Genomic DNA, 27,143 nt, shown 5'->3' on the forward strand with positions numbered 1-27,143 from the left:
GCCAACAAAAGGAAGCGTTACAGTGTCACTCCCTAACGCTCTCTGTCCTTGAGCTCACCGGGACTCTGCTGCGCGGGCCCCATCTTAGCAGCGCCTCTTAAAAGAGGGAGAATTGGCCAATCCCACTTGGCCAAAAAGTGATGTAGACTGACTTGCCATCAGACAGCTCCAGAAACAGGAAAGACCTTCCTAAAAAAATGTATGTAGCCAAAGACCTTGGCCCATCAAGGACATGTTGTAAGTGGAAGGAAGAGCTCCTGCCTGCTTTTTCATGTGGTTTCAGCAGACATTCTGCATTGCTTTAACACGCCTTGTGAACGCAGGGGAGAAAACTTACATAAGCCTTTGGGCCAGTTCCCTAAGGAAAGAAGAAACCTTAAATGTCAACTTGCAGTTAATAAAGAGCAGACGCTTCTCTAACAGGGCTGCCCTTCACAGGCGGGCGCCGGATGGTGACCTCCAAGCAGCAGGCTGCTCATTCACTGTGAGAGGTTCTTGCTACCCGGTAAACTACAGGAACTTTCTGAGTACCAGCTCTCAGCCCCTCTGGCTTTAAGAGCATCCACTGATGACCAGGAAGAGTTATGCCTCAGGTGAACCAAACCAGGATTTTCCACCAAACTATGTTTAATGCTCTTAAGTCTCAGCCTACACTGTGCTATTTTTGCAACTTCTTAGGCTCTTAGACTACTTATAAAATTTAAAATTGTATACAAGAAGATTGGTTATGTTATCCCTACCTTTCCAAATGTGGACGTCAAGTATCGTGGGAGGCAAGGGGCTTGCCCAGGGTACACTGATGCAGTGTATCGGTCAGGATAAGCTTGCTTCTGCCGTGGAGGACCAATCCCCAATCTCAGTGACTTTCAACACCATCTCTTTATTTTTCCTCACATTACATGGCCATCACTGTTGGGCTGAGAGCTCTGCTCTGAGCCACCCTTATCCTTAATCCAGAGGATGACCCAGGACCCAGGACTCCAGAGGGGGCAGCCCCCACCTGGAGCACTGCGCATCACTGTGGCAGAGGGAGGGCGTGGCCAGCAGTGACCTGGCTCTTCACGCTGCCCCCAAGGAATGACTGGCATCTCCCCTACTCACAGTCCGCTGGGCTCAGGCACCTAACTGACAATGTGGGGAGAAAGTCCACCCCCCATGTGCTGGGGACGGAGGAGAGCCAGGATGTCACACCAGACAGTAGGTGTCTTTGAGCCAAAATGCGACCTGTGTCCATTTGATCACACAGTCCGTGTCCTTTCCACTCTACTATTCACACCCTACGGCGCCACTATTGTTTTTAATTTTAAAAAGTTACATATTACGTATTTCAGCCTCTCTTTTCAAAGTTGAAAGACTGAGGCATTAAAACCTAATCATCTCTTAAACTATTCCTGACCTAAAATTCCGTCTACCGAATTCCTCAGAGAAGAGTTGCCAAATAATACCATACCAGACACTCGGTAAAAATCTGAGTGTAAGGCAAACAGCTGAACAATGTTTAGTATGAGTGTGTCCCAAATATTGCACGGGGCCTACTTACACTAAAACAAATGACTCACGGCTCATCTGAAATTCACACTTAACAGGGCATCCTCCTGGGGGAAGGGTGTTCCTATTAATTTTGTTTGTTTTGTTGGTTTTTTTTTTTGTTGTTGTTGTTTTTTTTTGCTAAATCTGTCAATCCTACCTTAAAGGTGGGGCCATCATCCAACAACAAAAAATGCATACAAGGATGAGTATTAGAGATTTTAACTACTGGAAAAATATGTAAGGTCAAGGGAGCGCTAACCCCTGCAGGGGAGCCAGAAGGCCTTGCCCAGGTAATACTGCAAACGCAGAGGAAGGCCCGCTGGGGCGGCGTCGGTGCTCCCTGCAGCCCCCTGTTCACCACAAACCCTCAAAGAACACGTTTGCTCCAAATAAAACTCCAGCTTTGATGCCTCCCCCATTCTACGTTACAAGAGTTGGACCTAGTTTTGTTTAATTCTATTTCCCAACAACAAGCACATGACCTGCTGTCACCAAATCAAACTTGGATCCACTCACCTATGTGCAGGAAAGCCAATCTACTGCCCCCAGGTGGTGGTGAAGGAAAGTGCAGAGTTTACTACAGGCACCCAGCAAGGAGTTCAGGCAGCTAGTGCTCAATAAACCCAAACTCCCTGATGGCTTTTGGGGAAGCTTTTTAAAGACAAGGTGGGGGTAGTTGAGGAGAGGGGGTTGTGAGGTGCAGGATCAGCCCGTGGACGTTCTTCTGATTGGTGAGTGGTGAGGTCATCAGGAGTCACCGCCATCAACCTTCTGGTTCCAGTTGGTCTGCGGTCGACAGTGCCTGTGGGCAGCACACAGTTAACTTCTTCCACCTGCTGGGGGTTTCAGTGTCCGCAAAAGAGCTCAAGGACACGGCTCAGAATATTCCTTCTGGCCCTTGAGGAGGAACTACAGGTCCTTGACTTTGACTTAGTGGCTAAGCTATGATTATTTTGTCTTGCTGGAATGTTTTCCTTTGTTTCTGCATTATCTCACTTCTCTGATTCAATTTATTCTTTGAAACTCGGGGAACCCTAGGAGGCTGAAGTTTTTCTACAAACAAGAGGCAGGTGGAAGACATGGTGGGGGTGGGGTCCTGTCCCAGGAAGGCCCTAGAGGGTCTTGCTCAGTTACAGTACAAAGAACACCTTGATAAATGTTCACTGGACAGAATGGAACTGGAAGGGAGGAAGGGAGGGAGGGCGGGCGAACTCTGTAATTTCTGGGTGTGAACAGCACCCACGGTAACAAGTCCACTAGAGCGGTGTCTGAGGGAAGCTAGTCCAAGTGAGTATCTTCCAGATGGGGTCAATGGAATACACATTCTTCTCACTTATGTTCACTTTTTCACTCTCTTCTTGGTGTTTCTGGTGCTGCTTAAAAATGATTTAAAGAAAGAAAGAGAGAGAGAGAGAGAGGAAGGAAGGAAGAAAAAGAAAGGAAGGAAGGAAGGAAAGGAAGGAAGGAAGGAAGGGGGAGGAGGGAGGAAAGAAATAAAGGAAAGGAAAGGAAAGGAGAGGAGAGGAGAGGAGAGGAGAGGAGAGGAGAGGACAGGAGAGGAGAGGAAGGGGCTGCATGTAATGAAATGAGGGGGCTGCAGCGAGGCTGGCACCTCCGCTTCGGTTAATTCATTTGTGCCTAATTATCTTGTTGCCATGCCATCCAGCCTTCTCCTGTCCGACACCAGCCTCGGAGCACCCCGTGTAATTGCAGAGCAGCAAGAGGTGATGTCTTGAAGACTAGCTGAGTAATCTTCTGCACCCTAATTTCTCTGCCACGTCCCCAGATGCCTCCTAGCATGTGGAAGAGAAAGCTTCCGAGCCGAGCTTTACTCGGAGACTTGTGAGAAACCTGTGGCTGGCTCCCGTCACCGGAACACCAGTTGATCTTCTCCATCCACTTGGAACCTGCTGGCCCGTTTTAGGGGTGTCACTGAGAACTGGGCAGAGACGCAATGAACCATCTCAAAGTGAATTACCTCCCAAATCTCACCAATGATAAAATACGCCAAGATACGACGGATCAGCCTTGAGCAACTTTCGGCTTTGGGGCTGTGATTTGATTGCTGGATTTCTCTAGCCAGTTGGTCCAGGTTTTTACAAATTTTCCCCTGTGCCTCTGCTGTTTCCTGCAATTAGAAATTTTTTCCCCAACACTCCCAAATTCCTCGAAACTTCAAAATTATACCCTCCAGTCAAGTTTGCAGCAAAAGTAGGACTTCTCTGGTTTACCTTCGTTGTAATTTGTTTGGGAGAATGTGGTTTTGAGCCAGAGCAAAGATAAATGGTCTTCAGAACTCAAGCTGTCTTTGGTGCAATGTTATTTTTCACCGAATATGTGTTTCTATGAAATGCTCTCTAGTAGCTGGGAGAGCCAGCCAGCTGAGATCTGCAGTACAAATGCATCCAAGCCTCGAGTGAATTCGAAGACCCTCACCTCTAGGTCCTAAGAATGCTCTGGGCTTTCTGTCACTCTAAAAGCCAGCAGAAATGGCCCGGGGAGTAAATAAAGCAAAAAGTGAAGTCTTTTATCCAAGACAGCAGAGGGACATGGTGGCAAAGGATGCGAGCTCTCTGTCATAGGCATGTGAAGAACCAAGGAAAGAGAAGGACAAAAAGGTACATAAAACCCAGGAGATTAAAAGCCAGATTGGGTAAAACCAAGTGCTGAGGTGGGATGGTCCAAAGTCCCACCAATATGGACGTATCTCCCCGCTTCTCTAGCATCACTGAATCCAGAATTTTCTATCATTGGGTTGAGAAGTGGTTGAAAATTGAGAGGAGTTATGGAAAAATGAAGATGTCAGCCTCTTTGCAAACCTCACGCAAAGCCTGGTGATGCAAACCCACTGTGCCGACGCCCTGGGAAGAGTGCAGCTCCCCAGCCAGACGGCCTGCCTTGGGATTCTGGTTCTGCTGCTTAAAAGCTGTGTGACACCAAGCCACTCCTTAACCTCTCTGTGCCGCAGTTTCCTCCTCTGTAAAATGGAGCTGATAACGACACCCTACTTACTCCTCCTTCATGTTCAAGTAGCCGTAGGACTAGATGCGAAATCCCCAGGAAAACCCGCTGGTCAGCTCTCAGTTGTTTGTTGACCTGGGACCGTGTGATGGCAAGACAAATGAGACCAGAATTCCCTCGGCCAGGCAGAAACGCCCTCAGCGGGGGGAGTGTCCCTGCACAGATCGCAGCTGTGAATACTTATCGAGAGCTTTCCCCACCACACTCCTATGAAGCAGGGTTACCATTACTATGTCCCAGGAAAGCAGATGGAGGCACAAAGATGTTAAGTAATTCGCCTCCAGCCAGAAAGCAACAGAGCCAAGACAGAAATGCCCACCTGTCCAGAGCATCTTCTCCCACCGGGCTGCCCCGGTTTACTGGACGCATCTATCCCTCGCCAGCACCTGAGCGAGCTGGAACAGTGTATTGTATCAGAGAAGAGAGATTTTCAGGGCTTTTGAAACAGGGGAGGTCCATGGGTGGGAGCAGTGATTTGCACAAATAACTGAGCCACGTGCACCTGGATGTTCCTCCCATGGAGCCCTGGCAGGTGAAACCAAGCAGCAAGCCCCCCTTTGCCCTCCTGGAGGGAGGGCTCGGGCCTTGACGCTCACCCGCAGGCTCCTGGGATGACAGCCTTGCGGGCAATGGCCTGGGACTCGAGGCCAGTCTTCTCATTCTGGGGATGGCACGCTGGGGCCTGGAAAGAGCAGAGGGAAGGATACCCAAGGGAGCCCTCCCAGCTGATGCAGGAGCCCCTTAGAACTTGGCCTCCCAGGAGAAAGGGGGGAAAAGCAAAGAATCTGAGCTGGGCCCGTGGAGAGGTCTGCTGTCACCAGAGAAGAAGGGCTATTATGGGAACAGGAAGGATGGAGACTGGGAAATTCTTGCAATGAATCCATCCAGGCACAGGAGAGGGACCATTCAGTGATGCTCCAGATCAGAGGGAAGGAGGAGCGGGAAGCAGGAATGCGCTCTCGCCTCTGCTCTTTCCAACATGCCGCATTTAAACAATTGAATGTTTCGGCCAATCTGCAGAAAATAAATTCTTTTCAAGGTGGGGGGGGTGAAATCTGGCTCATTCTCTCCTAGCAGAAGGCCCTGGCTCCCACAGAAGATGCAGGCGCTCTGCAGCCTCCCTGCCCTTCACCCTATGCCTGGAATTTACACCATCACCGGCAAATGAAGTGATACACGCACCCTCCCTGGTGACGGGCGCAGTGTTACTATTGTTACTCTCCAGGCAAATCGTCTCCTGATCGCAGAGATCAGTCAAAGCCTCGATTCTGTTGGTTGCGAGGTGGGGACTGATTTTTTTCCTTAACCAGGAGAAGAGCTGTTGTTTCCATGTTAGAAAATTACATTAAAATGCACTTGGAGGGAAACAAAGTTTCTGAGAGTCATTTAATTATCGGTTCTCTAGGAAGAGTTCCAGCCTCTCCCTTGCTTGCCTAGTCAAATACTCTACGCCGAAGTTGATTAACTTTTTTACTGCAGATCAAACTCCCTCTTAAAAGTATTTCCAACTTTTTTAAAGCTATTTTTTAGGTATCTGTGTGTGTGTAGCGGGCGTTTCTCCATCCTGTAAGTAACATGTGCCTCTGAAGAAGGAATATTTGAGCGCAACGGCTTTGAGCTGAAGAGGTGCTCATTTTGCCCTGGAGGTCCGGAGGGGGAGGCAGCCAGGAAGGAACTGTCCCTACCACCACCCGGCAGACTGAGAGCCGGGTCCCCCCGGACGGGTAAGAGCCCCATCGAGTCCTCTCCGCTCGCGCGCCTCAGAGCGCAGAGCGGAGCGGAGCGGAGAGCTTCTGGCTCCTTCCGGCAGCACCGGTCCTCACGTGCACTAGCAGAGCCCCTCACCGGAGAGCGGCGTCCACGTGGCTCCTCCCCGGACCAAGCCTGTGGCTCCCAGCTGGCGGGGGCGTGGGGAGCTCGGCCCTCAGGGGACCTTTGGCAACGTCTGGGGAGAGTCCGGGCTGTCGTGACCGGGGCGGCTGGGGGAGGTCGTGTTTACTACCGGCAACGAGTAGGCGGAGGCCAGGGACGCTGCAAAGCATCGTATCCCGCTGTGCGCGAGGCACTCCCCCAACCAAGAAACACCCGGCCCCACGCCGACAGCGGTGCCGCCGAGAAACCCCGGTCCAGCTGACTGCAAATCATGCGGGGTTTTTTAGCAGAAAACTCCAGGGGAGAGAAGGGGCTACATTTGAATCCTCTCTCACCCGGAAGGCCCAATCGGAGGTAAGTGAAGCTCCAGACGCACCATGTCACTTTGGGGAGAATTACGCAACAAAGCAAAACTGTGTCACGGACTGTGCCTATGTATCTGAATTTGGGAAGACTTTCGGCCAGAAAGAGCCCTCCCCCCAGCGACACACACATAGGCTTCTAAGGATGCGGGTAAGATTGCTGGAGGTCTGCCAATGCGATGACCTCACACCTGGCCTAGAGTCCAGCTGCCAGGTCAGGAGGCCTCTGACGGACCACTTCGCCATCTTCTTCTTCAGTCCTCTCTTCGGTTTGGCCAAGATGCTGGCTGGTGCTCGTAGTTGCTCCGTGAGACGGTACCTCCTGACGACCCCCGAGCACGTCAGAGGAGAGAAGTGTCCCCTCTTTCAGCGCGTCGGAATTGGGCAAAAACACTAATCATGTGCCCTGGTCCTCAAAGAGTGAAACATTTCAGCAGCTCTTACAACAGAACGTTGGCAACGTTTTCAGCAAAGGGCCAGATAGTAAATATTTGGGGCCTTGCCGCTCACGTGGTCTCTGTCGCAAGGGCGCCGCCTCCGCTGTGCGAGCCTGCGGCAGCCTTGGGCGCTGTGGCCGTGAATGGGCTTGGCTGGGCGCCAATAAAACTTTATTTACAGGAACAGGTGGAGGGATGGACTTGGCCCCAGGACTGTCATTGCGGAGTCCTGCCTCACCACATGGATTTCCTGAAAACAGTGCGTTTCAGCAAACAAGAAGAGGGGAAAGTTCAGAGCGAGCCGCTGTAAAGCATCGGCTGTAGTTCTCAGCCCCTTCCAAAGAGCGGCCTGGGGACAACTTACCGCCAGGCCGAGGGGCCGAGGGGGCCGAGCGGCAGGCTGGAACGGGGCCTGAAGGTTACACAGGAATCTGGAGGAAGAGAGGCATTGCCCCCACTCTGGTCGATAACCCAGCGTTTACTTTCATTTCCCCGCTCGGTTCCTCTTTCGGTTTAAAGCTCTGCTTTTGTCCAGAAACCACCCGTCCCCCTGGGGGGCTGACGCCCGCGGGGAGGCCAGCTGGCCGCGGAGGGCCGAGAGGGGCCGCGGGCCTGTGACGGGGCAGCGGGCAGCCACCTGCCCCGTTTGCGGGTGGGGAGGCTTCTCCAGCCCGGGGAGATGCGCTCGGGAACTGTCGGCACACGGGTGGCGGGGGGAGCGCTGGGGTCGCCCTGACGTCCAGGCCAGCTCTCTCCTCAAACTCAGTGCCGCTCACTGTGGGAGCTGCTTTGCAGCAAACAGGCATCTTCTCTTGACCGCAGCTCCCCAAGGTAGGCACCGTGAAAGGGGTCTCTCCTGGGAGGGGAGGTTTCCTGTGGACCAGGAGGCCAGGACAGGGACTCAGGCCGTGGGCTCTGGGGCTGGGCTCCTAACTCCATCCGAGAAAGGGTCACCCTTCTCCCTCGGCCTCACCCCCAACGCCTGGTCTTTAAGTCTTTTTTTTTTTTTTTTATGGTACCATACACAAAACATCAAATTTACCACTTTCACTATTTTTAAGAATTGTCCAGTTGACTCCCAACCTTCAGTAACCTAGGGTCCCTCCTGGAATGTTAACTCCAGTGGCCAGAAAAAGTTGTTAGGTAGAGAAGCCCAGGAGGCTGTCACTGTGCCCAGCAGGTGACTGCCAGGGTGGAGCAGAGGGATATGGCAAGGTACTGGCAGCATCCATTGCAACCATAAAGGCACCAGCCACGTGCTGGGTCTGTGGCTTATCGTTTGTGGGGTCTGCCTCCCCCACGGGGCCCTGAGCTTCTCGAAGGCAGAGCCCATGCACAATTTATCTCCGGATCCCCAGTCCCTGGCAGGTTGGAGGTGTCAAGAAAAGGTAGCAAATGAATGCACAAGTGTCTCTGTAAAGAAGAGACAGGCACAGGCTAGGTCTTTGGGGGAGAGGAGGCCAGAAGGGACCTGGAAAGGCAGGAAACAGCGGCAGGGATGAGGTGAAGAGGGAGGCCAGGTCCTGCCTCCTGCCCTTCCCTGGGGCCTCTGCATCTTTCCCCTCCGATCACCACCTGGCCCTCTGCCAGCAAACATCCCCATCCCCTCCCAGGCTGGTCTCTGCGGGAACCCGTGCCTTACCTAGCAACAGCTGCCACGGAGAGCTGGCTCTCCTGATAGTCCGACCACACAGCACAGGGCTGATACAGATAGTGGTGAAAGGAAAGGCAGGTTTATCTCAAGGCCGGGCTCAGAGGGGATCTGGGTGTCAGGACTGGGGTTGTGGCGCGGTCCGTGGCTCAGCCCGACGATGCACAGAGCGGCTCCCCTGATGGCGGCATCAGGTAAAGGAGGGAATTCATCCTCTCTGGTCGGTGATGGTCCTTGTTCGTCAGATTCCTGTTGCTCCCTGTTCCTGTTCAGCTGGGTCAACATGTGCCTGTAAATTCCTCCCAAAAGGGAAATCATAACAGCATCAGCAGCCCCAGAAATGACAAACAACTCAAGTATGGAGAGGCGGCTGCCAAGTGTTCAACAGTACTCATCTTGCACCAGAAAAAAAATCAGATAAGAAAAATAAACTGAGCTGTGTGCATATTTCCTTAAATATGTATCCCATTTGGTGGTTCCTTCCAATCTTTGGTGTAATGAAGATACCCACTGGTCAGGGGTCAAGGAACGGCAGCCCTGCGGAGCCGTCTTGCACTGGCAAAGCTGGCCATGGGGGTCTCTCCCTTCTCCAGAGCACAGAGTGGTGCAGAAAGTTCAGAACAGAGAGCCATGGACATCAACTTTCCTGCCAGCCGACTGCCTAAATCATTCTGCAACTGTGGGTGGCCCGTCTGCCTGGGCCTTGGTCTCCCTTGCATTTCATCAAGTTGGCAATGCGTCTTTGCAAAATGCTGCGTCATCCTGGAGGGGAGGGTCCCGGGGGAGCTTTTGCCCAGCAGATGGTCCGGGAGGTGGAGGGGTGTCACAGTCACCCTCCCTCCACTTTGTTGATGCAGTTCAGCCTCAAGATTGAACAGCAGAAACATCAGAAGCCAGGAGCCAAGATCCAGGGAATGGGCGAGGCCCAGAGGACTCGCACGAGGCCACAGAGGCTACGTTTTACCCAACAACACGGAGCCGGCCAGGACACCAGAGCGTCTGCCAGCCTCTGAGGCTGCTCTTGGCATGGCCATAAAAGCCACAAACACTGACAAGGCAAGAAAAGAATATGGTGAGAACCCAGCCCGCCTTTGTTTCTCAGATGCCTTGGAAGATTCTGGAAGGGCATCTTCCTATTCCCTGAAGTGAGAGCCCAGATTCCTTTGTCATTCAATTGGGAGCCATAACCAAGCACACTCAGGGCCAGAGCCTGTGCCTGAAACCTGGCACCTGTCTTCAAGGTGTTCACACTTGGGTGACTTAAACCAAAAATGATGACACAAGGTGGCCTGCACATGACACTCAGGGGTCAAGGTGGTCTAGACATGGGCAAAGGGACCCTGAGGGCCAAGGAGAGGGGCTGAATCCAACCAGGAATAAACACCAAGGACAACAGGGCCTCACCCAAGAGAAAGCCATCTACCATCCACCACGTCCTTCCTTTTCCTGCAATGCATGTTTTGTGGGAGAAGAGAGCCTTGATGTGTAGATGTTGATCTGCCGTGGCAGGTACCCAAGTTTGCAATATGCTGTGGACCATCAAGGTTCAAAGTTGGTATCCCTGCTGCTGAGGACAGCATCGGCCACCCTTTCTGCTTAAAGAACAACCTTCCTGTAGAGGAATCCTGTTCGTGAGACATGAAGGGAGGTTCCTGGCCTGACACCTTCTCAGAGACCCAGAGGCAGGGCCCAGCCCCAGCCCACTCAGGCCCTTCTGCCCAGCAGCAGAACAAACATCCTTGGAGCGGCAAGGTTAAATTCCCCCAGACAGAGGATGTGAGCTCTGAGAGCCCAGTGAGTCAAGGACAGGGTCTGAATAAGTCTGGGTGGGGCTCTGCTGTCTCACCCTTGCAAAAGGAGTCAAGCAGTGAGTGAATTTCTCCATCCCCTTTGCTCCTCAGACTCCTTGACTTTCTGCCTTTCTGTGCCTTCTGACCTCGTTTATTTCTAATTGTTTTCCTAAGCCTCTAACAGGAAATTCTGTTTTCTTTTTAGACCTGCTTACATTTGAATCTATTTAACTTTTTGTCTGCAGCCTGCCTCATCCCAAAAGGGCCCGCTGCTCCCTGCAGAGATAACAGGCTTGTTACAAAGTCAGAGGGGATCAGGCGAGCTCAGAGGACCGTGACTTTGTTGTTCAGAAAGAGTTTGTGGGGATTTATTTTTGTGGGTCTGTTTCTTCTTTGATGAGCTGGAAGCATTCTTATCCAATTGGTAGAGTATTCAAGAGTATTTTCAGAATCTGTGCAGGATATTTTGCTGGTAAGGAGGCGGGAAGCCCCATAAAAAGACCAGCAGGACCCCCAAGCAGGGCCACTACTCTCGTGCCGGCACCATCCAGTTCCCTAGCCCAGAGGCTCTATCTCACTTTTTGCCTCTGAAAGGGCTTACTTGCCCCTAAAATTCTATTGGTTCCCTGAGCTCAGTCCTGATTGGTTATTTCCTTCACTCCTGATTGGTTATTACTCTCACTTCTGATTGGTCCACTTCCCTAACTTCTGATTGGTCCATTTGTAGTACTTCATTTGCATGGAGGTCACTCCTGATTGGTTATTTCTCTCACTCCTGATTGGTCCATTCTCTCACTCCTGATTGGTTATTTCTCTCACTCCTGATTGGTCTATTTCTACAAAGCTTATTCCTGGTTGGTCAACTTCTGTTATACTTTATTTGCATATGATGTTGCAAAGTGTAAAACTGGCAGCCTATAAAGGCCTGTGTAAACTTATAGAGGGGGTCCAGAGCTTGGAGTGTTAGCTTGTGTGGGGCTGCTAGTGTAATAAACCTGAGTTCTCCAGCTGTCAGTGCTGCTTGGTTTCTCACCCAGATCCAGGCTGCTGTCACAACTGAGCTGTAGTGCTGAGCTGTAACAGTGAGCTGTAACACATTTTTCTGCAACAGTAACAGTGATAAAGGTCACCTTGTATGAAGCACTTGCTCAGAGCCCCATTTGGTCCTCCTCCAGTCTCTGCTAGGTGTGTGCATTACTACCCCCACTTTATAGATTAGAACACTGAGGCACAGAGATGCCCAGGGACCTGCCCAAGTCACAGGCAGTGATGGAACAAGGTTCAGACTCAGGTCTGAGCCCCTGGTCGTCCCACGATTTCAAGCTGCCCCCTATGCAAGTTTCATGCAATGATTGTGACTCGCATGCCCCTTGACAAATCCTATACCTGTCCCAGCCCCATCTGTTTGATTTCAGGACACATGTCCTTCTTCAAAAATGCAGGTATTGCACAAATAGGTTAAAATCAATTTCATGAGTCCCTTTGATGTGACTGAAGACACCCCGAGACTTCATGGAAACCAGAGAAGGCCCAGAGGCCAGCACCTGCGAAGCGGCGGAGCCCGGAGCCCTCTCCTGGGGGCTGTCTTCCTGGAAGGGAGGCTGCTGTCCACAGCTCACCGCCCAACCCGGTGGGCAGGGCCTGGAGGGAGGGCCTGGAGTTCCAAGTGAGCCCACAAGGTGTCCTGCCAAAGGTGCAACCGGACAGGACGTGTGACAGACGGGCCCAGGGGCCAGCCATGCTGTCCCTGGTCCGTGAGTTGCAGAGGAAACAAATGAGAGAAGTGTTTCTTGAAACTGCCACCGAGCAAGGGCACAAAGGCCACCAGCCAGCCTCAAGGGGAGCACCCCGGCCACAGCGCTCCCGCAGTTTCCCCAGCTTGCCGCACATTCTCACCTTGCAGGGAAGAACGTTTTAAAGCGGTCCCTGGGCTTAGTTGCCACAATTTCCCTGAGTGACACTCAGCCCCTGATAGGATGTTATTTTTCATAGTCGGTGAGGGAGGGCCAGGCTCTCAGAAAGACGGGCATCTTCCCGGCCGGCCTCTGCGCTCTCCACGCTGGCGCTGTCCGGAGTCCCCCGGGGCTGGGCCTGGGGCGGCTGCCTGCGCCTGTTTCTTCCTGGTGTCACCAGTCTGCGTGCTCTACAGGAGTCTAATACAGAAGAGAAGAAGACTTTCAGAGGCCTCAGGTAGGTGAGACGGTTATCTGACAGCCTCTCCGCTCTCCGGTGCTGCTCCGGAGAAGCATGGTTTTCAGAGCAGTTTTATTCTTGTCGGAACAAAGGACATCAAACAAGTCAGGGATACATTCCTTCAAGGTTTCAAAAAAAAGATCAGCACGTACACGGTGAGTCAGTGTGGCCTTGGCACCTGGGAAGAGAGTCTTGTCATCGAAGGCGACACAGCATTGTTGGCATATTTATTTTTAACGTGGACGTTCTTTACTTCTGGTCCATGCAGGCTTTTCTTTAATGATTAAAGCTGATGTACAATGTATGTCTATCCAAGCAGGTTCTTGTTAGCATGAAACTCAAATCAAATCACGGAGAAGCCAGGATGACTTCCCCAGGCCTCCATATGTGAAAGCTTCTTTCATTAACTTTAAGTTGCCTGGAATCAGCCAGATTCACCCCCAGTTGTGTCAGCATGTTTTCTAACCACTCTGAGTGTGTGTCTAGATGTGTGTGCACACACATGTGTGATGAACTCAGCACTTAGCTGAGCCCCGAAGAGTCAGGAGGACGCAAATTTCAGACACACAAAGCTTTTTCACATCTCCAGTCCACTCACGGAAGTCTCTGATGAACTCACTGAATGAAAAGATGCACAGATACCTTTTTCTGCATGTTTTAAAGTGATGCATTTCCTTGGCTGGTTATTTCTGTCTGCAGGGAATGGGTTTTTGTTCCATGACTTTCGAGGTTACAGAAAGAAAACTCTTCACAGCCCTATCATCCTTAAGTAGTAAGCAACTGTGAAAGTCCACAGTAAGCCAGGCGTGGTAGGTGTTCACGGTTGCCGCTAATAATGCACGTTAAACTGCATTGATGGTTCTGAGCAGTATCCACAAGAGGCATGTGGTCCAAGACAATGGTGTCTCCATGCTCCCAGTGCAAAACGGCCATCAAATTCCTCGTCGGGTACCGTCACACGCCAACCAGTCCTCATACTGTCACAGCATCGCACATCCTGTGGACGCCTTAATAGCACCCGTCTGATGAGTCTTTGACAGCCTGATTCTGCGGCACTTACTGAAGAATAAAGTGTTGATTTTCCTTGAATTTTTCCCTAAGGACTCGGCCGAATACAAGTTAGATCCAACTGTAACCTTTTTAAGGCAGGCTACATTGACACAGAAAGGCCAGGATTCTTCTCCAAGTGGAAATGGAGATTTATTATCTATGAAGTTGCCTAAATGTTGCTATTGAGGTTTTACTAAGACTCACAGGCTTAAAAAAAAAAAAAACAAAAAAACAAAAAAACGACGAGTCCAATCATGGGATTCTGTGCCAGGTCTCATGTTTACCCTGGGTAAATCACCAGCCCGTGAGTCATATCTGTCTGCGTCCCTGCCCAGGGCTAAGAGAAGCATCGCAAGTCAGCGGGGCCTGGAAAAAGCTTGCCCTTGGGGTGGGGGGCGGGTCTCAGTGACAGCCTCAGAGGGGAATTTGCCACTTCTCATAATCAAATCCTTTCTGTCTTTTCTAAAATGAAAATTATGGTTTTGTCAAAATGTTATATAGCCTGACTAGCATTAGATAGAAGTACAGTCATTGCTCTGTACCCACAGTAGGGGGAAGAGGGGACAGGGGTCTGTTCCAGGAGCCCCCATACACCAAAAGCCAAAGATGCCCAGTCTCTTACATAAAATAGCCTAATTCACTTGGCCTCCGTATCCACAGGTTCAGCGTCTACAGATTAAACCAACCATGGATGGAAATTTCAACCTGCAGTAGGCTGAGTGCACAGTGGAGAAAGCGGGGAAGACAGAGAACCAACCGAAGAAACTCTGCACGCAAGTGAGCCCTCGAAGTTCAGACTTGTGTTGTTCACGGATCAGCTGTAACTGGCAGGTGGTCCTCCTGACAGGAACGAGGGTGTGAGGACACAGCAGTGTCAGGGTAGTAGGTGCTTATTTCCAAGTTTGGGGGGGGTGGTAATATACAATTTTGACCTATAAAGGTCCTTCAAGGAATCGGATTGTCAGATTTTCAATGACTGTACTTTGAAAGTGTCATCAAGGTTTCTTTACAGAAAAAGAAAGGAAATGTTTGAGTAAAATAATGATCCCAAAATGAAACTCCAAATTTTGGTTGCTTCCATGCGTAACATCTCATGAACCCCATTTGGAAAGAAGGTAAATAGCTCTTTGATGCCTCTTTTAAAGGGCGCTGTACATTTCTTTTGTCAGTTTACAGAAGAAGGCAGATCAGACGGGTTTTTCCTCAAAAGTTCCCCATTGGAACAACCTACCTGTTCCGCAGACTTCTGTGAACACTCGCACACACCTGGGACAAACAGGCTGGGCCTCCTGGCCTCCTGTCTTCCTGAACGTGCCAAAGGGACCTAGGCACACACAGGGTGATGGCATATACAGATCCTTGTATACTTAGTGATGCAATTACTAGGGCTGGATGCCTTGTTTTTGGTGGGGGAGGATGTATTTAAGAAATTTAAAAATAGCTTTTTAAAAAATTCAGACGGATCCAAAAGTCATAGAACTTCACTTTTGCCCATTCCCTAGAAACTCACACATCCTTAAGAATCTAACATTACTGAATTTCCTGTTTGTCCTGTGTTTAACAGTGCCCCCTGCCCCCCCCCCCCCCCAGTTCATGCCTACCTGGACCCTCAGAGCGTGACCTTATTTGGAAGTAGTGTCTTTGCCCAGATGACTAGTTAGGATGAGGTCATATTGGATTAGATTGGGTTCTTATAAACAGAGGGGTGGGTAGAAAAAAACTCACTTCTGTGCGTCTCTCCTTTACTCTCACACACCACTACCACACTCACAGCACTTCTGACATCAGGTGCGGGTTTGTGTGTTTGTTTTTCCCCACACCAAGCAATTCTGAGACATCAGCTGGGTATCCTGCAATTCAGTTCAGTTCTGAGCTAACCGGAGAGAGCGCAGACCCCTCCGGTTCCAGGTCAGCCCCACGAGAGTGGCCCCTACTTCAGCTGCAGATGGAAAGTATCAGGTCTCCAGGTTGCTCAGCAACCTTTGTCTGGTTGCCTGCAAATCAGGGGCTCCCATGACCCCTCCCCCTTTGGATTCAATTATTTACTAGAACAGCTCTTAGAATACAGGAAAACACTTATAAACCTTTACCAGTGTACTGTATAATAAAGATATGACAAAGGACACGGATGAACAGCCAGATGGAGACAGATACAGGCGAGGTCTGGGAGGACCCTGTGCACAGGAGTTCCTGTTCCCGTGGAGTTGGGGTGTGTCCGCCTCCTGCTACGTGGACGTGTTCATGCCGACGTGAGGGAGCCTCCATAAAAATCCCAGCCCTATGAGGGTTGGCCCACTTCCAGGTTGGTGAACCCGTCCCCCCGCGGGAGCCCACCCAGAATGGCCTCATTAAAACAAAAGACACTTCCATCACTCAGGAAATTCCAAGGGTTTAGGAGCCCTGTGTCGGGGACAGGTCAAAGAGCAAATGCCAAAACAAAAGATGCTCCTGCTGCTTTTATCACTTAGGAAATTCCAAGGGTTTTTTGGAGCCCTGTGCTGGGAATCAGGGACAGAGACCAACTGACATACTTTCTATTCTTTCACAAGGAGACCAACACAGAAACACAGGAAACCCAGAAACACGAGGGGAAGAGGCCACGTAAAGACTGAGACTGAGATAGGAGTGAGGCAACGACAAGCTACGGACTGATGCCACCACCCGCGTGCAGGAGGCGGCCGGGAAGGAGTCTTCCGGAGATGTCAGAGGGAACGCGGCACTGCTGACACTTTAACTGCAGATTTCTAGCCCCCAGAACCAAAAGGGAGTACATTTTTGTTGTTTTAAGCCATCCAGTTTGTGATACTTTGTCACGGCAGCCCAGGAAACTGATACACTGTAGAAACATGTCTTTTAGCTATGTGATTTATCCCTATTCCCATATTTGGACAAAGAAATGAAATCGTATGGTATGACCAAAACCATCTGAATCTTTTGCAGTGGGTGGCATCCTTGGTTACATGTTAGAATCCCTTGGGAGCTTTTTAAAAATCCCGCTGCCCAAGCTGCACCCCAGCCCAATTAAGTCAGAAACTGTGGAGGCGGGAGGGAAACGTCAGTGTCTCTTAATGCCTCCTGGGTAATCCCGGTGTGCAGCCAAGGTCACCAGAACCAGGCATCCGGGTGGTGCTCCAGCTGCACAGTCTTTAACAAGACCACGGGCTTCGGAGTTTGTCAAATCTTGGTTTGCTGTCTGGCTTTGCCACCTACTAGCTGTGTCCTTGGGCAAGTCATTTAATTTACTTGATATTTATGCTTTCAAACTGAAAATGAGATTGTGAAAATTCGTCTTTTTAAGTGTGTAAAATATCTCAAAATGCCAGGCTCCGAGTAGACCCATAATAAGTGCTACTTTCCTTTCATTTTTACAACACGTAGGCGCATTTTAGTCGGATGCGTAAGGATCCAGGCTCTGAGCAAGACGGGGGGCAATCAGATGCTGATTTCAGCACTTACGGTATCGGCCCTCAGGCGTTTCTCCACACTCCGTTTCCTTATCTATAAAACGGGGCCTCGGAGAGTCATTATGAAGTTTACATGGGATACATAATACGATAATTTGATCCGGCTAAAGCACTTAAGACAGTATCTGGCACATTTAAGCATTCAATAAATGTTAGCTCATAGTATAGGCATTACCCAATAACACTGTGCATGCTCCCCCCTTGAAAATACAGAACCCCACATGATAAATTCCAGCATCGCTTCCCTTCCCCATCAGAAGCAGGGTGAGCTGGACCAGCCCAGGAGTCAGGAGACTTGATCTCTGAGCTCAGCTGAGATACACTAATCTTCAGGACCTGGATCAAGTCACTCTTCCCTGCTCCTCATTTCTGGACTCAACTTGTAAAAGAAGGATGTAATAAGCTGACCCCTATGGTACCTTCTAGCATTAAAAACAAAATTGTGACCGTCTGAATATTATAAAGTGATAGATGAAATTTTTAGCGTGTTTGGCAAACAATCCCCAGGCTCTTATGGCATTTAAGGTTAGGATTCATGAAAGTCTGCCATTAACAGGAAACGAATTAAATTCCATTTCGTTGTAGCAAAGGACAGTCCTGGGATGTCTTTCAAGACTGTTTCAGGCCCCAGGTACTCAAGTCCAGCACATGGCTGCTGATGGGAGCTGGAGGGAAGACACCAGCCTGGCTGCACGGAAGTTTAACACTTAGGAAACAGCCCCACGTGGAAACACGAAGGGATACAGTCTTTCTAATGGGCAGTTAGGGAACACGTATCAATAGTCTAAAAAATACACTGTAATTTCATTTCCAGGAACTTAGCCGAGGAAATACAATTCAAATCTGCTTTTCTCATGCTTTGGGGATCAGCCAGTTCAGTTAAACAAGGAAATCATAAACAACAGCAAAAACACACCACACAGACTCAGTCAATCATCAGTCTTGCGTGAAGGACCACAGCCTTTCTCGGAGTTTTGACCACCCCTGATCAGAATTCTGTGGCGTCTTTCTTGTGTAAACCACGCCCATAGGATTCATGGTCTTAATATTTTGAGGTGAGACACAGACTTCAAGATATTTAGGGATTGATAAGACACTATGCTCTTTCTTGGGCTTACAATTCTTTTCCCCAACCTATTTACAGTCGCCTTGCCCTTACCCTCACCTTATTGTCCCTACCCTTATTATCACTTCACTTTACTGAGTGTCCTCAAAGCGTTCAAGTCCGTTTGTATTGTTTTTATAGAAACAACCATCCTCTTGCTTTTTTCAGTCTTATTCCAATCCACCAAGTCATGTTAACAACCGGCATAAACAGCTCCGGGAACAAACGCAATTAGCTCTTGGTAAGTGCACATCCCAAACAGTGGGAGCAGAAAAGTGAAAGTCCCCTATGCAGGCGGCACTGCAGAAGGTGTAGAAAACACCAGTTTAATCCAGTCAGTGAGGTGGAAGAGCGGCTAAGAGGCTTCTTCTACACCCGGATATGGCATCAAAGGTTTATGTACTGAGATGTTTATCAGAATAGTAGCTCATACAGGCAAAAAATAAACCCATGGAAACAAGAACTATACCCCTATGATGAATATCTCTATATAATACACATGTATGTGTATATATACACACAGAAATGGTATATACTAAAAACTAAATTTTAGACTGTTTTATATGTAAAATGCAGAAAACATTATCATAATGCTCATGCATTCAATAAAGACTTACTGAGCAACAGAACATTCTGTAAATTTTGAAACAAAATTAGTATTTAGTATCTTCCTTATAAAAGTAAAAGTAAGCCAGGACTTAGACAAATGGGACTGAGGTCATCTTAAGCCCTTCATTTATTTTTACCTTGACTTATTAGGAGCTTAGGTGTTGTTTTTAAGGAAAAAAAATCTCATACAGTTTATCTAAAATTAAAATGTATCTAACCTCCATGAAAAGAGGAAAGGTTTTTGCTCCTAGTATGGCCAAGCAAGCTTCTTGCAGACCCAACCCTCCTGCAGATCACAACTATCAATTCTGAATAAAAATATAAAACAAGACTTTTGTCCACTGGAAGATAAAGGAAAGGCAGGCAGATGCTAAAGGAATCTGACGTTTGAAAGAAGAAAAAAATGACATGAGATGAAATTCCCATTTTCATAGCTTTTGGCCTGAGGGAAGTTCAAAACTGTCACCACAGAAGTGGCTACATCTTTAAAGGAAAACCCATAGGTTTTCTGGCCTAAAGAACAAAAGGACAGAGTTCAGGGCAACCAAGTTCACTGGAAAGTGAGGGGATAATTCTGAGAAAGACAGAATCAGACAAGGGGCACCCCAAATTCTTTAGGTAACACCATAACCATGTAGGTGAGAGGTGGTTCAAAGCAGCTAAGCAAAAGACAAAGAACTGAGCTAATGTTTGAGCTATTACCGAAAGAAATAATTCACAGTTTGAATCCAGTCAAGTTTATAGTCTGCTTTAAAAAAAAAGTCAACATTCTTCAGAGAAATATAACACAATCCAGATGGCATTCACAATGTCCAGGATACAATCCAAAACTACACAACACAGAAGAAATAAGACAATGTGACCCATCCTTCAGAGAAAAAAATAATGATGATGGAGACTGATTCCAAAATGACCTGAATGTTGAGATTATAAGACAAGGATTTAAAAGTAAAGACAGAGATGGAAACATGCTCTCTCTGCATGTAAAGGTAGGAAGTGTCAGCATATAAATAGAAATTTTTAAAAAAGGAATTAAAAGAATTCTAGAGCATCAACACACAATCCATGAAAATAAAGAAGTCCCTGTATATGCTTAACAGCATAGTGGATGTGACAGATGAATGGGTCAGCGAGCTTGAGGATGAGCCAGCAGACATTATCTAGTCTGAGAAACACAAAGAAAAAAATCAGAAAAAAATTAACAGAGACTCAAGAACCTGTAATACAGCACAACAAATCTACCTTAAGTGTAATTAGAAAAGGGAGGAAAGAGAGAATGGGATGGAAAGCATTTGAAAAAAATAATGGCCAAAAGGTTCCTGAACTTGCTGAAAGATACAAATTTGCAATAAGAAAGTCAGACAACGTCAAGAAGAGAAGAAGACGACAGCCCGGCGCCCACTGTCAAACAGCTCCAACTGAAACCTGAGGAGTAAACGCTGAATCAACCAGAGGAGCCGGAAACGCTGCAGATGGGACAGTTCCCATGCCCTCGGGTTTACCGTGACAGAGGGCGGGAGCCCGCTAGGACATCTTTAAAGCTCTAAATTAAAAACAAATGTTAAACCTGTTAACTCAGAACTCTGTGCCCAGTGAATATGTCCTTTCAGAATTAAGATAAAATAAAAAACGTTAGATAAAAGACAACTGAGAATTCACTGCCTGAAAACCTGTACTAGGAAATTCCCATCTTCAAAGGTTTACATTCAAAGATGGAAGCTCTTCATTGGAAGGGAAACACTACTACATGGAAATTTAGATCTTCTGGGGAAAATGGAAACTATTAGAAATGATGAACATGTGAAATACCTGGATAATGATTAAAAATTTTTATTAACTTGTTTAAAAATATTTATAACTATTTAAGTGAACATTCTAGCACTGTCTAGATGGACTTATAATATTGATGCAACATATTTAATGACTATCGCATAAAAGGCAGGGAAAAGTTAATAAATTTAGGCAATTGCAAAGTTTCTACATTTTACATGGTGAACTACAATATTCACACTAAACAGACTAATAAGTTAAGGATGTATATTGTAATGTTTAGCAAAATCACTAAAAAATTCAAAGAGGAACAAAAAACATATGGAACAAATAGAAAATCAATTGTAAAATGGTAGACCTAAATCCAATTATATTAAAAAATGCAATACATGTTAACTGACTAAACACCCTGATTGAAAGGCAGAGATCATAAGAATGGATTAAAAAACAAAAAAGCTGGACCTAACGATATGCTGTTTGCAAAAGACGCACATTTTAAATATAAAGATACAGACAGGGTGAAAGTAAATGAGTATAAGTATACATATCGAAAAACAAGTGTGAGAAGGCTGCAGTGAATATATTAATATCAGATAAAATAGACTTCAAGAGTGCAGTATGGACAGAGGTAAGGAGGGATCATAATGATACAAGCATAAACTCATCATCACAACATAATCCATAAATGAACATGCATCTAACAGCAGACCTTCAAGTATGTGAAGCAAATATGGACAGAATTAAAGACAGAAATAGACAATTCCATAATCATAGTTGGAGATTTTAACAGCCCCTCACTCAACTATTCATAGAAAAACTAAAAAAAAAAAAAAAAAAAAAATCACTAAGTCTACAGATGGCTTGAACAATACTATCAACCAACCTGACCTAACTGATATTTATAGAATACTACACCCAAAACCTGGAGAAAATTCTTTCTACTCAAATGCAAATTGTACATTCATCAAAAGGTAGAATGGTCTCACCTGAGTCATGCAAAGTATGATGTCTGACCACAACAAAATTAGAAATCAGTAACAATAAAATATTTAGAAATCCCAAATATTTGAAAATTAACACTCTTGTAAAAAGTTCATGGTTAAGGAATATGTCACAAGAGAAATCAGAAAACATTTTAACTGAATGATACTAGAGATACATATCAAAATTTGTGGGACTGACCTAGAGCAGTGCTTAAAAGGGAATTAATAGCTTTACATGCTTATATTTGATAAGAGAGATCAAAAATCAATGGTCCAAGGTACCAACTTAAGGCATTGGGTTTTCTTTGCTTTTCTTTTCCTAAAGTCAGCAGAAAATAGTAAACTTAAGAGCAGAAAGCAATGCAACATAAAACAAAAAAGGACAGAACAACCAGCAGAACCAAAAGCTTGTCCTCTGAAAAATAAGTGTGATTGACCTACCTCTATTGTGATCAAGAAAATAAAGAAGGCACAAGTTAACAATGACAAGGACTAGACAGGAGATTCAGTATCTTGTAATAACCTTTAATGAAAAAGAATACGAAAACAAATGTATGTATGTGTATGCATGACTGGGACACTGTGCTGTGCACCAGAAGCTGACACATTGTAACTGACTGTACTTCAATTAAAAAAAAAAAAAGAACAAGACAGGGGACATCACTATAGATGCTACACATATTAAAGAGATGATGCCAACTCTAACAAATTTGACAATTTAGATGAAAAGGACAAATTTTTTAGAACAGAGTATCTCAATTGTCATGTATCTGTCAAAGAAATTACTTTCTTTATCAAACACATGGCCACAAAGAAAACCGCTGACCCAGATATCTTCGCTAGTTAATTATGTCAACATTCAAGGAAGAAATAGTACCAACCACACACAAACTCTTTCTAAAAACAGGAGGAAACACTTCGTAGCTAGTTGTATGAGGCACCCGAAAATCCTAAAATCAAAGCCTGACAGAGACATTACAAAATATAATTATGGATATCACTCATGAACATAGATGCAAAAATCCTTAACAAAGTATTAGTAAACAGAATAGAGAAAAATATAAAAAAGGATAATATACGATGACAAAGTAGGAGTTGCCTCAGAAATTTAAGATTGAATTAACATTCAAAAATCAATGTAATTCACAGTATTAATGGACTAAAGGAGATAAACTCTATGATCACTTTAATAAGTGTATAGAAAGCATTAACAAAACTCATAGCTGACGCATGATAAAACCAGAAATAGCACCGTACATAGAGCTAACACCATATTAATGATGAAAGACTGAAATTGTTCCCAACCTTATTGGGAACAAGTGACAACGAACGTTCTTATTCAACATTGCACTGGAGGTTCTAGCCAGGGCAATAAGCCAATAAAAATAAACAGATGTCATCCAGGTTGGAAAGGGAGAGGTAAAACAGTCTCTATTTTCAGATGACATGATTGTTTACATAAAAAATGAGAAGGAATCGACAAAAGCAGCACCAGAGCTCACTAGTGGATGGAGCAAGGCCGCAGGATAGACGATAAGTCTACAAAAGTTGACTGCAGCAAACAATTGAAAAATATTTTTAAACAGTTTTGTTTACAATACAATTAAAAACGTGAAATACTCAGTGATAAATTTTAACAAGATACGTGCAAGACCAGTACACAGAAAGCCACAGAACATTTTGAGAGAAATTAAAGAAGGCATACATCAATGGATGCCATGATAATGGGTCCAAAAACTAACCATTATTAAGATGTCACTTCTGGCCAAACTGATCTCCAGATTCAGTGTGATCTTAATTATAACACCAGTGCCTTTTTTTGTAGAAACTGATAAGCTCACTCTAAAATGTATATGGAAATGCAAAGGGTCTACAGATGCACTGTACATTATGGTAGTCACTAACACCTGGCTACTCAAATTTATATTTAGATTAATTAATATTGAATAAAATGAAAAACTGAGTTCTTCAGTTGCACTAAGCACATTTCAAGGGTTAAATACTCACATGTGGCTAGTGGTTACCTCTCTTAAACAGTGCAGATATATATTTTTATCATTACAGAAAGTTCTACTGGACAGCATTGACCTTGAATATCAAAAGCAACCACGAAAAAAAAAGAACAAAATTAGAGGACTTATACTACCTGACTTCAAAACTTACTATAAGCTACAGTAACCCAGGAATTGTGGTATCTGCAGAGGAAACATAGGGGAATGTGCTCATGGCTTGAGGATAGGCAAAGATTTTTTAAACAAGTCACATAATGCAATAGCCTTGAAAGATTAGACTTCATGAAAGTTAAATGTCTCTGCTCATCAAAAGATATTATAGGAAAATTAATAGGCAAGCCACCAAATGAGAGAAAACATTTGCAAAACAAATATCAGACACAGGACTGGTCTCCAGGATATATAAAGAACCCCCACAACTCAGTAAGTACAATAAAAGCACAAGCAACCCCCCTCCTCAAAAAGGGAGCGGGGCAAGCAATTTAAAGAGAGACTTTCCACATGGAAACAACCTAAATGTCTATCGACAGATGACTGGATAAAGAAGTCATGGTATATTTATACAATGGAATACTACTCAGCCATAAAAAAGAAAAATAATGCCATTTGCAGCAACATGGATGGACCTGGAGATCATCATACTAAGTGAAGTAAGCCAGAAACAGAAAGAAAAATACCATACAATATCATTTATATGTGGAATCTTAAAAATAACACAAATATGAACTTATTTACAAAACAGGGACAGGCTCACAGATATAGAAAACAAACTTATGGTTACCAGGGAGGAAAGGAGGTGGGAAGGGATAAATTGGGAGTTTGAGATGTGTAGATACTAACTACTATACATAAAATAGATAAACAAGTTTCTACTGTAGAGCACAGGGAACTATATTCAGTATCTCATGGTAACCTACAATGAAAAAGAATAAGAAAATGAATATATGCATAGGTATGTATGACTGAAACGTTATGCTGTGCACCAGACATGGACACAACAGTGTAAACTGAGTATACTTCAATAAAAAAGAAGAAAGAGACTTTCCAAAAGAAGATGTTTTGTCCAATGTGCACCAAAAAAAGTACACAACATACTTAGAAATCAGGAAAGTGTAAGTTAGAACCACAACGATACACCACTGCACACCCACCAAAGCAGCTGAAATTAAAAAGAATGAAAACACCAAATGTTGATGCGGATGCCATGCAGTCGTTGGTGAGGATGGGTAATAAGACAGCCACTCTGGAAAAATACCTGGCAGACTCTTAGAATCACATGCCTATCCTATGATTCTGTGAATTGTGCCACACGCAATCCCACAATTAGGTATTTACCTAAGGGAAATTTAAAAATGTATATTCAGTCACAAAAAGACTTGTTCAAAACATGTATATAGCAGGTTTACTCACTATAGCCTAAAACTAGCAACTGTCCCTGTGTTCATCAACAGAAAAACGGTTAAACAAATTGTGATACAGTCACAGAACAGAGTCACATCCAACAACAAGAAGGACCAACTACTGACAGACACAACAAGTTGCAAAGTTGCAAAAATATGATGCCGAGTGAAAGAAGCCAAACAAAAAAGAGAGTGTGCGCAGTATGATTCTACTTACATGAAACTGGAGGACAGGTGAAATTAATCTACAGTGTGAAAAGCATCGGAAGAGAGTTTGCCTCTGAGGGGTTGGAGGGTGGGGACTGGCTGGGAGGCAGCAGGAGGAGACTTTCTAGGATGATGGCAAGGTTCTCTACCTGGGCGCAAGCTTGGATTCCAGAGTATGAATCTGCCAGTACTCAGTGTATTTCCTTCTTTTGTGGCAGAACAAATTACCATAAACTCAGAGGGTTAAAACCACACGTGTATTATCTCATAGTTTGTGTTAGTCATTAGTCCACGTGAGATGTCTGTCCACTGGGCCCCCACCTCAGGATCTCACGAGGTGGCCATCCACGTGGTGGCCAGGCTGTGTGCTCATCTGAAGGTTTGATTGGGAAAGAATCTACTTCCTAGTTCATCAGGGTAGCTGCCAGAATTCATCTCCTTGCAGCTATGAGACCAGGAGCCCCAGCCTTTGCTGGTATCATCTCCAGGTCCTGGATCCCCTTGACAGACCCTAGGGTGCCCTCAGCCCCTTGTCGTGTGTGATTCTCCAACGTGGCCGCTTATTTCATCAAGCTCATGAGGAGAGTCTCTGGTCCTGTGTGCTAGCAAGATGGAGAGGCCGACAGCCAGTGTGATGGCTCCTTCTGGAGGTCCTCTGGTTTGACTGAGAGGATCTGTGAGGCACACCCTTTCCAAAAGTCCATCGGTTTGAATTATCTGACCATTTGATTGTCCAGGTTTTAGCAAAAGGTTATGCAGTCATGTCTCAGATGTTTCTCTAGACCTCAATGTCTTAATCTGAGCATTCTGCTGTCATCTGGCGAGGCATAGAATTTTCAAAACTCACCCAGTCCTGCTTCCTTTTTGTTCAACATTTCTTCCATCAATTAATCTCCCTCCTCTCACATTTTACTATGAGCAGCCAGAAGAAACCAGGGGACACCTTCCATACTTCGCTTGGAATGGTCCTTAGCTATATAACCAGGTTCCGCAGCTATAAGTCTGCTTCCCACATCAGCACGGGAGACGTCACTTCGCTCTCAGTCACTCCGGGTCAAGTACGCTCCCTCCCTCCAGTCCCCAAAGACGCCTTTCTCACTTCCTCGTGAGCCCTCACCAGAAGTGCCCCCAAACCCATATTCCTATTATTAACATTCTTTTTAGGATGACTTGGACTTTCTCCACCATGCACCTCTGTCCCCTGGTGAGTTCCAAAACCGCCGCAGGGTTTTAGGCATCTGTTACAACAGCACCCACTTCCAGGTACAAACACCTGTATTCATTTTCTACTGCTGCATAAAAATTTCCCACAAACCTAGCAACTTAAAACAACACACACAAATTATCTCATAATTTCTGTAGGTCAGAAGTTGGCGTGACTTAGCTGGGTCCTCTATCCAGGGTCCTGTAAGACTGCTGTTCTCATCTGGAGCTTCAGCTGGGGAAGAATCTGCTTCTGCATTCACTTTCACAGTTGTTTTGAGAATTATTGCTTTGCTGTATGGCTAGGGGCCCAAGGGTCTTGCTGGCTCTTGGCTGGAAGCCACCCTCAGATCCTAGGTGCCACCCATAAGTTCCTTGTCACATGAGTTTCTCCAATATGGTCACTTACTTCACCAAGCCCACAGGAAGTCTCTGGGTCCAGTTTACTAGCAATATGGGATCTTTGGGGGGGAGGTGGTCCTGG

General features: G+C 46.3%; 1 long non-coding RNA gene across 2 annotated transcripts; it reads left to right on the forward strand.

The window, feature by feature from the left end:
- Positions 1-6,529: 6,529 nt before the first annotated feature.
- Positions 6,530-19,166, forward strand: LOC106728550. 2 transcript variants are annotated; one of them, XR_004320946.1, is made up of 3 exons: positions 6,530-8,053; positions 14,567-16,208; positions 16,456-19,166. It is a non-coding gene; the product is annotated as an uncharacterized LOC106728550 (long non-coding RNA). The 2 variants fall into 2 exon arrangements; XR_004320945.1 differs by having other exon boundaries at positions 14,567-14,785.
- The last annotated feature ends 7,977 nt before the right edge of the window (positions 19,167-27,143 follow it).

This window comes from Camelus ferus, chromosome 6 (assembly GCF_009834535.1).
Source record: "Camelus ferus isolate YT-003-E chromosome 6, BCGSAC_Cfer_1.0, whole genome shotgun sequence".
Taxonomy (NCBI): domain Eukaryota; kingdom Metazoa; phylum Chordata; class Mammalia; order Artiodactyla; family Camelidae; genus Camelus; species Camelus ferus.